Source organism: Rhincodon typus, chromosome 2, assembly GCF_021869965.1.
Source record: "Rhincodon typus isolate 14 chromosome 2, sRhiTyp1.1, whole genome shotgun sequence".
NCBI classification, from domain to species: domain Eukaryota; kingdom Metazoa; phylum Chordata; class Chondrichthyes; order Orectolobiformes; family Rhincodontidae; genus Rhincodon; species Rhincodon typus.
In genome coordinates this window covers 16,265,054-16,278,436 of record NC_063333.1, presented here as the reverse complement: position 1 = coordinate 16,278,436, position 13,383 = coordinate 16,265,054, and the positions used below count along the sequence as shown (strand labels likewise).

The window sequence follows — 13,383 nt, the reverse complement described above, 5'->3', positions numbered from 1 at the left end:
AAAAAACAGCTTGGAAAACTGGAAGGACAGAAGATTGATAGGTCTCTAGATCCAATAGCCTGCATCCTTGGGTCTTACAAGGAGTGGCTGTGGGGAAAATGGATGCAAACTTCCAAAAATTCCCAACATTCCAGAAAGATCAGAAAGCTGTAATTGTAAATACTCTGTTCAAAAAAGGAGGGAGACAGGAAGCAAGAAACTACCAGTTAGTTAGTCTAATATCTATCATTGGGAAAATACTAGAATCTGTGACTAAGGAGGAAGTAACAGGTCATTTAGAAAATCAGAATAAAATCAGGCAGCATCAACATGGTTTTGAGAGAGGGAAAGGGTGTTTGAGAAGCTGAATAGTGTTTTTTAAGGATTTTACAAGCAGAGTGGTCAATAAGGAACCAGTAGATGCAATACATTCAAAATTTGCCACATAACAGGTTACTGCAGAACTCATGTTATTGGGCTAGTTCTAAACAAAGAAATCAAAGAACTGCAGATGTCGGGAGTCAAAGGCAAAAATAGAAAATTCTGGAAACAATTCAGCAGGTCAGGCAGCATCTGTGGGGGGAAAGCTTTTTGCTCTCACCAACTTGGTTGAGTTTTTTTGAGGAGGTGACACCAATGATTGATGAGGGAAGGGCAGTGGATATTGTCTACATAGTAAGGCATTTGGTAAGAGTGAGCTGGCTAGATGGATACAAAATTGTCTTGGTCATAGAAGACAAAGAGTAGCGGTGGAAGGGTGCTTTTCTGAATGGAGATCAGTAACGAGTGGTGTTCCACAGGGATCAGTGCTGGGACCTTTGTTGTTTGTAATATATATAAATGATCTGGAGGAAAATGATTAGTAAGTTTGTGGATGACACCAAAATTGGCAGAGTTGCAGATAGTGAGGAGGATTGTCAAAGGATACAGCGGGATGTAGATAGTTTGCAGGTTTGGGCAGAGAAATGGCAGATGGAGTTCATTCCAGACAAATGTGAAGTGATGCATTTTGCAAGACTGTATTCAGGTGTGAATTGTACAAATAAATGGCAGAACCCTTAGGAGCATTGATATACAGAGGGATCTGGGTGTATAGGTCCACAGATCCCTAAAAGGGGTAACACAGGTAGATAAGGTTGTGAAAAGGCATATAGCACTCTTGCCTTCATCGGCCAGCGCATCGAATATAAAAGTTGGCAAGTTATGTTACAGCTGTACGCAACTTTAGTTAGGCCACATTTGGAATATTGCATGCAGTTCTGGTCACCACACTACCAGAAAGATATAGATGCTTTGGAGAGGGTGCAGAGAAGGTTAACCAGGATGTTGCCTTGTCTGGAGGATTTTAGATGTGAGGAGAGGTTGGATAAACTTGGATTGTTTTCATTGGAAAGACAGAGGCTGAGGGGTGATCTGATAAAGGTCTATAAAATTATGAGCGGCATAGATAGGGAGGATAGTCAGAGGCTTTTTCCCAGCATGGAAACATCAACTACCAGAGGGCACAGATTCAAGGTGAGAGGGGGAAGGTTGACGGGAGAACTGCGGAGAGAATTTTTCACACAGAGGGTGATGGGTGCCTGGACCGCACTGCCGATGGAGCTGGTGGAAGCAGCCATGTTAGCAACATTTAAGGCTTTCTTGATAGTCACATGAACGGGAGATGAACAGAGGGATGGAAAATGCGCATGTGCAATATATAGTGGGTCTAAATAAGGACTAGGAATCAGAGCAGGCTTGGTGGGCCAAACGGCCTGTTCCTGTGCTATATTGCATTGTCAATACTGTATAAGTTCCTGATCTGTGTTGTTCACTGAACAGTAAGTAAGACTTCAATCACATTTAATCTCCACAGCAGTAAATTCATTGTGTAGAAAACAAGTCCCCAGACTTGATAAAATCTTGTAGCATTTTTATCAAGTTTTACAACCCACATCCAATTCAGCATGTTGAAGTAGGTTCAACATTCAAAAATTATGCTGACTGCTGTTCTCAATGGGAAGACAGACAGCTGAAACATCAGCTTCCCTGCATTGGCTTTGCCTTTGGTTGATGGATAAAATCTGAAGCCATCTCTATAAAAATTGTCTACGACCCTTTCAGATATTTATTGCCACATTGAGAGTACGTTCATCACCAAAGCCACATAGTTCCATAATGTAGACCATTTGTAGAGGGCAGTATAATGGACCCAAATGGTATCAGGAAACCATATAGTAAGAAAGATGACATTTTATTCAAGAAACACTTTCACAGCATGAAGACTGAATTGTCTGTGATATACATCCAAAAATTCATTTTTGGCTAAGTAATCAGGTTAAAAATATGTAACTATATGACAATTACATAGTAACAAAAATAGACAAACTCAGTTCATAACAGGAATGTGATGAACAGGATATTCATGAAAGAACCACATTAACTTTAAAAGGTTTTAAAATATGCATACTGGGTGTCTGAAATCTCCTTACTCGGTCAAAGTCTTGCAATACCAAAAATTAGGAAACATAAGTATTAAGAATTCCAAATAAAAAAATTTTTAATCCAAGCACAAAAAGATAGGAATTTAAAGATTTTAGAACCAAGGAAAGGCCTTTTTCAAAAATCTGTTTGCAGTTTTTATTTTGATATCCATACAGCCAGCCATCACATACCCCTTCCTAATTTCATTATCTACTTCTGAATCAATGTGTTCAGAGATGTTATTACACACCTCTGGATCAGGTGGGACTTGCTTTCTGACTCAGAGGTAGGGACACTACCACTGTACCACAAAAGCCTTTTCCCAGTTTCTTTATGAGATGGGAAAGGTGGGTACTATTCCATTGACCAGAGTCAAAATGACCTCCATTTCTTCCAACCCGAATAAAAAGCCTTCGCTGGGTCCAAGCTGCAGGCAGGAGCCGAGCTCCAGTCAAAGTGTAACATACAGGCAGATTTGCAATGAATTCAAAATTCCCACCAGGCTCCCATGACCCATGAGAATATCTAAGGCCAGACTCTAAAATTATATTAGAAGGGCAACAGGGCAGTAGTTACACTGTACTTGAAATTAATGCAGAACATCAAAGGGATTGATGCTAGTTGACATTGTTCAGAGGACATACAGTAAATCTTGTTCAGTTGTACATACTGGCAGGATTGGTCTCTAAAAGGAGTGGCCTACACCTTGGTTAAGTATATCAGTCTTAGACACCAGTCTTATTGGCTGCATATGTGTTTCTGCTAACATTGTCTTCATTTATCTCTCAATTTCACTCTGTCCCTGCCTATAGGTTGGCCTTTTCTTCTATGTAAAACATTTAACTATATGACATCAACACAAAAAGAGGAATCCGAAAGAATAAAAGGAAAAGGCAAGAATGAGACATTAAAGGTGATTGTTCAGATAGGAGCCCACACGTAGTTCAGACCTCGATTCGTGTTGTAATTTCTAGATTTCTGTATTTGATATCCATGGTATTGCACTCTATAGCTAATTGAGCATCTTTGAAATCAAGGAAACATGACAACCAAGTTGCACATGGCAAGGTCAGAGAAGCAGCAATGATGCTGATCAGAAAACTTAGTTTTTGTGATGTTTTCGATTGTTACATGTCAGCCAGGACACCTTGTTCTTCTTCAAAACAGTCAATGCTTCATATCCACTTGCAAGAGCTGACAGGGACTCTGCTTACCAGTGCACTTCAAAGGCACCTTCTCTAACAGTGCAGCAGTCCGTCAGTCTGAGAACATTCCGACATCTAATGATACACAAGGCAGATCTTTTTAGCTTTATTTCTTATTTTCCTAACTAATACTTATACTCTGTATACCTGCAGTGCAGTGTCATGTTTTTTCTTAATTTTCTCTATTTTTTGTACCTAAGATTTGTACCAAAGTACTTTGTACCCAAGAGAGTGCCATGTGTTGGCAACATTGTATACTTTTCACCGTACTCCTGTTTTTTTGTAACTTGAGTACATGTGACAATAAACCTAATTCTAATTCTATAGCACATGCCTACTTCTGTTTAGGCAGATAGTTTTCCTGAAACAGGTGACCAGCCCTTCTCCAGATGCCATAGTTTGACAGGGACCATTCCACATGGATGACCAGTCAACTCTCCCACTCTCACTGCCCGCCATTAGAAGGATTTACAGGGTAATGGTCAACAGTTTCTGGCTACATTATGAACGCATCTTGCAAGCCCATTGAGTCTTGAAGTGAGATTAAATCCAGAGCTTTTGGCTCAGAGGCAGGGACACTACCCATGGAAACGCACAACCATCAACTAAGTTAGACCAGAAGACCATAAATTGTAAGAGCAGAAGTAGGTCATTAGGCCAATCGAGTCTGCTCAGTGAAATCATAGCTCATCTGACGATCCTCAACTCCACTGTCCTGCTTTTTCCCATAATCCTAGATGCCATCACTGATTAAACATCTGTCTATCTCAGCCTTGAATATTCTTAATGACTCAACCTTGTCAGCCTTCCATGGTAATGAATCCCACAGACTGTCTACCCTCATGGGAGAAAATCATTGTCGTGAAGGGACAACACTTGAAGATTATGCCCTCAGGTCCTAGACAGTCCCAAAGGGTAAACAGCTGCTTCATACCTACCCTGTCAAACCTCCAAAAAGCCCTGTGTTTGTGAATCAGATCTCTTCTCATTCTACTAAATGCCAATGAGTACAAGCCCAACCTACTCAGTTTCTCCTCATAAGAAGATTCAGCCATACCCAAAATTAACCGAGTGAACCTTCTCTGGACCTGATCTTATGTCAGTCTGTATTTCCTTAGATATGGGAACAAAACTGAAGTAAAGTTTTATAAAGCAACAATGAAGGATTTGATGATGGAATCTTATTTGAAGCTTCTCTGTAATAAAATTGTTCTAAGCAACAATCTTTTGAGTTGAAAAAGGATTGATTCCTCATTCCTCTGCCTCATAGGATGTCTTGATCCACCCTGTGATTAAAGATTTTAGGGCCTTTCTTTACTTGCAGATTCATTTTATTAAGTGCTGCAGCTATTTTAAAATGGATTTTCTGATTTTTTAAAATCTTGGTTAACCTTCCTTGGGCAAGATAGGAAAATGAATAACTTCTGCTTTCAGCTGCCATTTTCTTTTTTGAAACTGATAATTTTCCTGTACTCAACCTGCCAGCAAAGAAACCCTCACTTTCCTACAAAACAGAATTTACACTCACACGCCTAATATCAGGTAATATCAGACAAATCAAACAATATGTTAGATAAATGATCTGCCATTATCTGCTTTTTAAAATGTTCATGCTTGTTTCCAAATTTCTTTGTGGCCTTGGCTCTCTTTATCCCCAGAACTGAGGCATTAGGTCCACTTTTCTGTCTATAGATGTTGCCTGATTGGAGGAGTATTTCCAGCATTTTCCCATTTTATTATAGATTTCCAGCATCTGTGGCGTTTTGCATTTGCATCACAACTTATTGTATTGCTTACCAGCCAACTATTTCCAAATCCATTCTCAGTTTAAACCTTACCTTTCCCTTTATTCATTTACAGGATGAGGTTGGGCAACATTTATTGCCAAATTCCACACCAGGATTTCCACCCAGGTCCCCAGAACAATTGCCTGGGGCTCTGGATTAACCGTCCAGCGATAATACCACTAGGCCATCACCTCCCCAAATATCTAGCACATAGGACAGAAACAAACGTCTTCCTGTCTTCCAATTAAATGACATCCACTGTCTTTTTCCTAGCCACTAGACCTGTCATCTCCTCATAGAAATCCAAAACTCAATCCTAAAACCAGATTGAATGTCTTGTGTTAGCTCACGTCTTTGATAGAACATAGAACATAGAACATAGAACATAGAACATTACAGCACAGTACAGGCCCTTCGGCCCTCGATGTTGCGCCGACCTATGAAACCAATCTGAAGCCCATCTAACCTAAACTATTCCATTATCATCCATATGTTTATCCAATGACCATTTAAATGCCCTTAAAGTTGGCGAGTCTACTATTTTTGCAGGCAGGGCATTCCACGCCCTTACTACTCTCTGAGTAAAGAACCTACCTCTGACATCTGTCCTATGTCTATCACCCCTCAATTTAAAGCTATGTCCCCTCGTGCTAGCCATCACCATTCGAGGAAAAAGGCTCCCACTGTCCACCCTATCTAATCCTCTGATCATCTTGTATGTCTCTATCAAGTCACCTCTTAACCTTCTTCTCTCTAACGAAAACAGCCTCAAGACCCTCAGCCTTTCCTCATAAGACCTTCCCTCCATACCAGGCAACATCCTGGTAAATCTCCTCTGCACCCTTTCCAATGCTTCCACATCCTCCCTATAATGCGGTGACCAGAACTGTACGCAATACTCCAAGTGCGGCCGCACCAGAGTTTTGTACAGCTGCAACGTGACCTCATGGCTCCGAAACTCAATCCCTCTACCAATAAAACCTAACATACTGTACGCCTTCTTAACAACGCTATCAACCTGGGTGGCAACTTTCAGTGATCTATGCACATGGACACCGAGATCTTTCTGCTCATCCACACTACCAAGAATCTTACCATTAGCCCAGTACTCTGTATTCCTGTTGCTCCTTCCAAAGTGAATCACCTCACACTTTTCCGCATTAAACTCCATTTGCCACCTCTCAGCCCAGCTCTGCAGCTTATCTATGTCCCTCTGTAACCTGCAACATCCTTCCGCACTATCCACAACTCCATCAACTTTGGTGTCATCCGCAAATTTACTAACCCATCCTTCTACGCCCTCATCCAGGTCATTTATAAAAATGACAAACAGCAGTGGCCCCAAAACAGATCCTTGAGGTACACCACTAGTAACTGAACTCCAGGATGAACATTTCCCATCAACCACCACCCTCTGTCTTCTTACAGCTAGCCAATTTCTGATCCAAACCGCTAAATCACTCTCAATCCCAAGACTCCGTATTTTCTGCAATAGCCTACCATGGGGAACCTTATCAAACGCTTTACTGAAATCCAAATACACCACATCAACCGCTTTACCCTCATCCACCTGTTTGGTCACCTTCTCAAAGAACTCAATAAGGTTTGTGAGGCACGACCTACCCTTCACAAAACCATGTTGACTATCCCTAATCAAATTATTCCTTTCTGGATGATTATAAATCCTATCTCTTATAATCCTTTCCAACACTTTACCCACAACCGAAGTAAGGCTCACTGGTCTATAATTACCAGGGTTGTCTCTACTCCCCTTCTTGAACAAGGGGACAACATTTGCTAGTCTCCAGTCTTCTGGCACTATTCCTGAAGACAATGACGACATAAAGATCAAAGCCAAAGGCTCTGCAATCTCCTCTCTAGCTTCCCAGAGAATCCTAGGATAAATCCCATCCGGCCCAGGGGACTTATCCATTTTCACACCTTTCAGAATTGCTAACACCTCCTCCTTATGAACCTCAATCCCGTCTAGTCTAATAGACTGTATCTCAGTATTCTCCTTGACTTCATTGTCTTTTTCCTGTGTGAATACTGACGAAAAATATTCATTTAGCACCTCTCCTATCTCTTCAGACTCCACGCACAACTTCCCACTACTGTCCTTGACCGGCCCCAATCTTACTCTAGTCATTCTTTTATTCCTGACATACCTATAGAAAGCTATATAAAGCCATCTTACATTAGCCCTCATAATATTGACAAATAATTTCCCAAAAAATAAAAAGTAAGCTTGACAAGTCAACAATCTGATGGTTCCTTTAATCATTAACAGGATGTGGGCATCACTGGCTAGCAAACATGTATTGTCCATCCCTATTTGCCCAGAGGGCAGTTAAGAGTTAACCACACTGCTGTGAGTCTAGAGTCACATGTAGGCCAGACCAGGTAAGGATAGCAGTTTCCTTCCCTAAAGGACATTAGTGAACCAGATGGGTTTTTCCAACAATCAACAATGGATTCATGGTCATCATTAAATTCTTAATTCCAGACATTTTATTGAATTCAAATTCCACCACCTGCTGAGGTGGGATTTGAACCCAGCTCCCCAGAACAATATCTGGGTCTATTATCCAGCGATAATACCACTAGGCCATTGCCTTCCCCATTCATTGCTTCCAACTTTTTTCTTTGAAAATGGATTTTGATGTCACATTTGATGTTTCTTGATTCTCTGGATTTGGCTTTGGTCTATTAAGCTCCGAGCAATTGGTGGTGGCGTAGTCATAATGTCACTGGAACAGTGATCAGTAATGTTCTGGGGTAATGAGTTTGAATGCCACCATGGCAGGTGGTGCAATTTAAATGAAATTAGAAAAAATGTGGAATTAAAAATGAGTCTAATAGTGATTATATAACCACTACCAATTGTTACTAAAAACTGAAAGAATCGTGGATGCTGGAAATCTGAAACAAAAACAGAAGTTGCTAGGAAAGCTGAAGTAGAGTCACTGGACCTGAAACATTAATTCTGATTTCTCTCCACAGATGCTGCCAAACCTGCTGAGATTTTCCAGCAATTTCTGTTTTTGTTATAAAAACTCATCTGGTTCACTACTGGCTTTTAAGGAAGGAAATCTGCCATCACTAATTGTTCTGGCTAAGATTTGACTCCAGACCCACAACAATGTGGATGACTCTTAATTGCCCTCTGATTAACAAGTTTGAAAAAATGTACTTGCAATCAAAAAACAAAAGTCAGAAGTATAGCATGAATAGAACAATATCGTTTCTTGTGAATGCCTTATCTTTTCCCAAAGTATTTCAATATTTGAAGTACAGTCACTGTTGTTAAATAGATCAACATGGGCCTGAATTTCCCCAGCACCCAAACTGTCTGAGTAATGGTGAGATAGTTGGGAATAAAGTGGGGAGAATTGAAAAATGACATTCTGAGCAGGCAACTGGTGGCAGTAACATGCCTGCATCTTCTCCAGGTATCCATCTGGGCCAGTGTAGCCTACCACTTCGGGACACGCTCCATGGATAATGATCACCTGTATCCACTGTGCTCAGAGGCTGGCACTGGCAAAAACACACCAACCTCACAACATCAGCAGGGCACAGTCAAGGTTCACTTTTAAAACAGCTCGCTAGCTCAATACTACATACTGGAGCTTACCTACATCTTGCATTGTAACTCTGCTGCCAAACCAGGACAGGCACTCATCTCATGATCAGAACAGGATGCATCTCAGAGCTCCCAGTTTGATTTCTTCGTATTTGCTGACTTTGTGCCCACTGGGATACTCAAAGCAGTTATGCCAGGCAGCTTGTCACATTTGGCAGCAATGAGTAGTCAATGGTGCCTATAGTCAGTCTACAGACTAATCCTTCATTAGTTAGGAAAGGTGGTGATGCGTCCAGACTTTAATGTTAGCAATCTAGCTCCTCTCTGCATCCTGGCAAAATGGCAAACTGCTTCTAATAGAGGAGAGATTTGGTAATTGTGAGGTATTATTCTATGCAAAGAGGTCTTTGGCAGCTTACTAGTGAGATTCTCATCCTGCAGTTAAAATCTCGAGATCGGACATTTTTTTCTCCACGTTCGAGAATCTCATTTTTCCATTGTCACCATTTTCTTGGAGGAAGATGCTGCGTGTTAAACTGAGAATGGTAGACTATAACCCATGGTGGAAGATGGATACAATGGCACAATTGGAATGTATATGAGGTAGCAGAGTGAAGATGCTGGCACTTTCTTGGCAGACTGCAGATGGTCATTAAGACCTTAAGATGTAGGAGCAGAAGTAGGCCATTCAGCCCATCAAGTCTGCTCACCATTCATTGAGATCATGGCTGATCTGATAATCCCCAAATAAAACAAACACAGAGAATGCCGGAGAAACTCTCAACAGGTCTGGCAGCATCGGTGAAGAGAGAAATACCCAGTTTCAAGTCCAGTATGACTGGACTCAAGATATTAACTGTTTCTCTCTCCACAGATGCTGGCAGATCTGTTGAATTGGTCTAACATTTTCTGTGCTTGTTTCAGATAATCCTCAACTCCACTGTCCTGCCTTTTTCCCAGAACCCTTGATTCCCTAATAGATTAAAAATCTGTCTGACTCAGTCTTTAATACACTTAATGGCCCAACCCTCAGCGATAAGGAATCCCAAAGCTTCACCATCCTCTGAGAGAAGAAATCCCTCCCCATCTCTGTCTTAAATGTGCAACCTCTTACTCTGAGACTATGCCCTCTGGTCCCAACAATGTGCCACAAGGGCAAACAACATTTCCACATCTACCCTGAGAAGTCCCCTATGAATGTAGTGTTTTTCAATAAGATCTTTTTGTATTTTTGTTGCACATTCCTCTAAGTTATAGACACTGCACTGACATGGATGGGCACCTCAGACGAAGCTGGCACCATATGGGACAGTATGTGGCTGGGAGTCAAATAAGACAGCCCTGGTGCGATGGTCAGAAGATCCTGGCACTTAAAACATTTCACCTCTGCTGAGCACAAAATAGAGCGAGAGGAGCCATGGAGACGCGGTGCATGGTCCCATCGAATCTGCTCCACCATTTGATTATGGTTGATACGTTTCTCAATCTCATTCTCCTGCCTTCTCCCCATAACCCTCAATCCCCTCACTAATCTAGAACCTATCTATGTCTTAAAGATACTCAATGACTTGGCCTCCACTGAAACTCCCTGAAATTGACACTAAGCTGAGTTTTGATCAAATTCAGCCCAAAGTCTCTATAGCTATAAGACAGTAAGACCATAAGATAAAGGAGCAGAATTAGGCCATTCGTCCTGTTGACTCTGCTCAGCCATTTGATCATTGCAGATACGGCTCTCAACCCCATTCTCCCTGTAATTCTTGATCCCCTTACCAATCAAGAACATATCTATCTCTATCTCATTCGTGAGTGATAAGAGAATCTCATTGGTGAGTGCATGCATTAACATCTCAATATGACCTAATCTCTCCCTATTTATATGCAGATTGTCATTTTCCCGGAGGTACAGAGAGAAACTAGACAGTTCCAAGCCCCGACTTGGAAGTCTGAGCAGTCACCTGGTGGCTGCAATGTCTTCTCTAGGTGTCCATCTTACCCAGCAACAATCAACAGCTTAGGGAATACTAGATAGAGAGTGACCGCCTGTAGCATCTGTGCTCAGAGATTGCTGTTGGCAAACTACCAACCTCACAACATAAGGCCATAAGACATAGCAGCAGAATTAGGCTCTTTGTCATATCGAATCCGCTCCACCATTTGATCATGGCTGATATGTTTCTCAAACCCATTCTCCTGCCTTCTCCCTGTAACCCTTGATACCTTTACCAATTGAGAACCTATCTATCTCTGTCTTAAATACACTCAATCCCTTGGCCTCCACATCCCTTTGCGGCAATTAGTTCCACAGATTCATCAACATTTGGCTGAAGAAAATCCTCCTCATCTCAGGGCACATTTGGGCCTCACTTTTAATACTTTTCAGCACAGTTATATGAGGAATAATTATATGAAGTTCATTCTAAAATTACCTGTGACTCAGCAGGTACCGAGTGATTGCACAGGGCGAACAATAATCTATTTCAGACTAAACTGCGCTTTGCAAACCTCAGCTTAGAGAAAGTTTTGCCAGCTCCATCAATCTTCTCTACAGGGAAATATGGAGCTGAATGAGAATTGGAAGGAAAAAAATCAGTTCTAAGTGCAGGAGTCAGCTAAGATAAAGGGGAAATAAAGGTTCTTGGATGACCTTTTAATTTCTGGCAACACTTCTCAAAATTCTGATTTTAAATTTAATATAATCAAGGCAAAGGAAAGCTTGATGTCCTGCCTTGAGCTTTTGTCTATCATGTTTTTCAATGAACTCACATTTTAAACCATAAGACCATAAGACATAGGAGCAGAATTAAGCCATTCTGCCCATTGAGTCTGCTCCACCATTCGATCATGGCTGATATGTTTCTCAATCCCATTCTCCTGCCTTCTCCCCCTAACTTTGATCCCCTTACTAATCAAGAACTTATCTAACTGTCTTAAAGACAATCAATGACTTGGCCTCCACAGTCCTTTATGGCAATGAGTTCCACAGATTCACCAAACTTTGGCTGAAGAAATTCCTCCTCATCTCAGGGAGTATTTGGGCCTCACTCTTAATACAATTCAGTACTTCAGTCCTGCACCTGATTCGATCTGGCCTGATCTGAACTTCATCCGCCCGCCTTGGTTTTTTTAACTGTTTAAACTCCTGCCGAACAAAGATCTGTCATTCAAATCTCAAGACCTTTTGCTGAAGATTTCCAGTCGCTTTGTGTGAAGAAGTGATTTCTGATATCACCTGAAAATGGTCTCGGTCTAATTTTAAACTAACTCCCTGGTATTTTTAGGTTCCCCTAATTTCTGCTGTAAGAAATACATTAATCACCTTAAACATCTTCTTTAGATCATACCACATATCTTCCAAATTCAAAAAGAAATGCAAGTCTCATCTATGCAATATGTCCTTCCAATTAAACCCTTTAGCCCCTTTTAATTTTGGTGGAAAGGAGGTGAGCATGCACACAGAAATGAATGCACTTCAGGACAAAGTTATTAAGACATGGGAAGGAGTAAAGCAACAGGACAGAGCTGAATACCAAATTGAAAAGAAAGCAGAAAAATGTACTCGTGCAAGACAAACTATCTGTATAAAAGCTAAACGATGAGCAGAATAACATGGTGAGATTATTGAGGAATCGGGAATTAATTGGGAGTAACTGGGGGAAACTCTGGACCAAAAGGAGAGATGGTTAGGAGTGAACCATAGGTTCAAGTATGTGGAACAGATACTGAACAGACTGAAGCACGGCAAAAGAAAACTGAACCTTCAAGGTAATTCTAAGGAGAAAACGGATTAACCAGGAGGATGATATGTTGTTCTGGAGGGCATGGGAATGACTTGGCAAACCAATTGATTTGGTTTGAAATGGTGCGGACAGGCGACTTTCTGACAAACTTCAGCCTCTGCTCTCCTCCTGACAGGGTTGCACTCTCACTCAGTTTGGTTTCACGGGCACACACCAGCTGCTGAGGGCATGCTCTTCGTCCTCACTCATGCCTGAAGCTCATTAAAAAAAGTTTCACCCGCCAGGGGCACAGCAGCCTTGCCCAATCCTTTGTGAGGTACGTACAGGATATGAAGTTTAAAACCTTACCTATTCCCATCCCCTAATACCAAGACACCTTGCACTTCCTCAAACTCAATGTGACTGAGATCAGTAAACACATCACAGGATGGGACATGCAATGGGACAAAGCTTTGTAATCGTAAGAGGTGCATTTTTCTTGGGCCAGACACCACTGCTAATATCATGTGGTGTGAATACTTCCTTATAGGTAACATATACCACAAAGACAGAGTTCTTAACAACACTAGACAACAGGGTGCAGAGCTGGATGAACACAGCAGGCCAAGCAGCATCATAGGAGC

At 41.4% G+C, this 13,383-nt stretch overlaps 1 protein-coding gene across 1 annotated transcript in view; it reads right to left on the bottom strand.

Annotated features, from left to right (window-relative positions):
• The window catches only part of dpp6a (dipeptidyl-peptidase 6a), a 656,996-nt gene that overhangs the window by 286,648 nt on the left and 356,965 nt on the right, over positions 1 to 13,383 (bottom strand). The window lies entirely within an intron of this gene.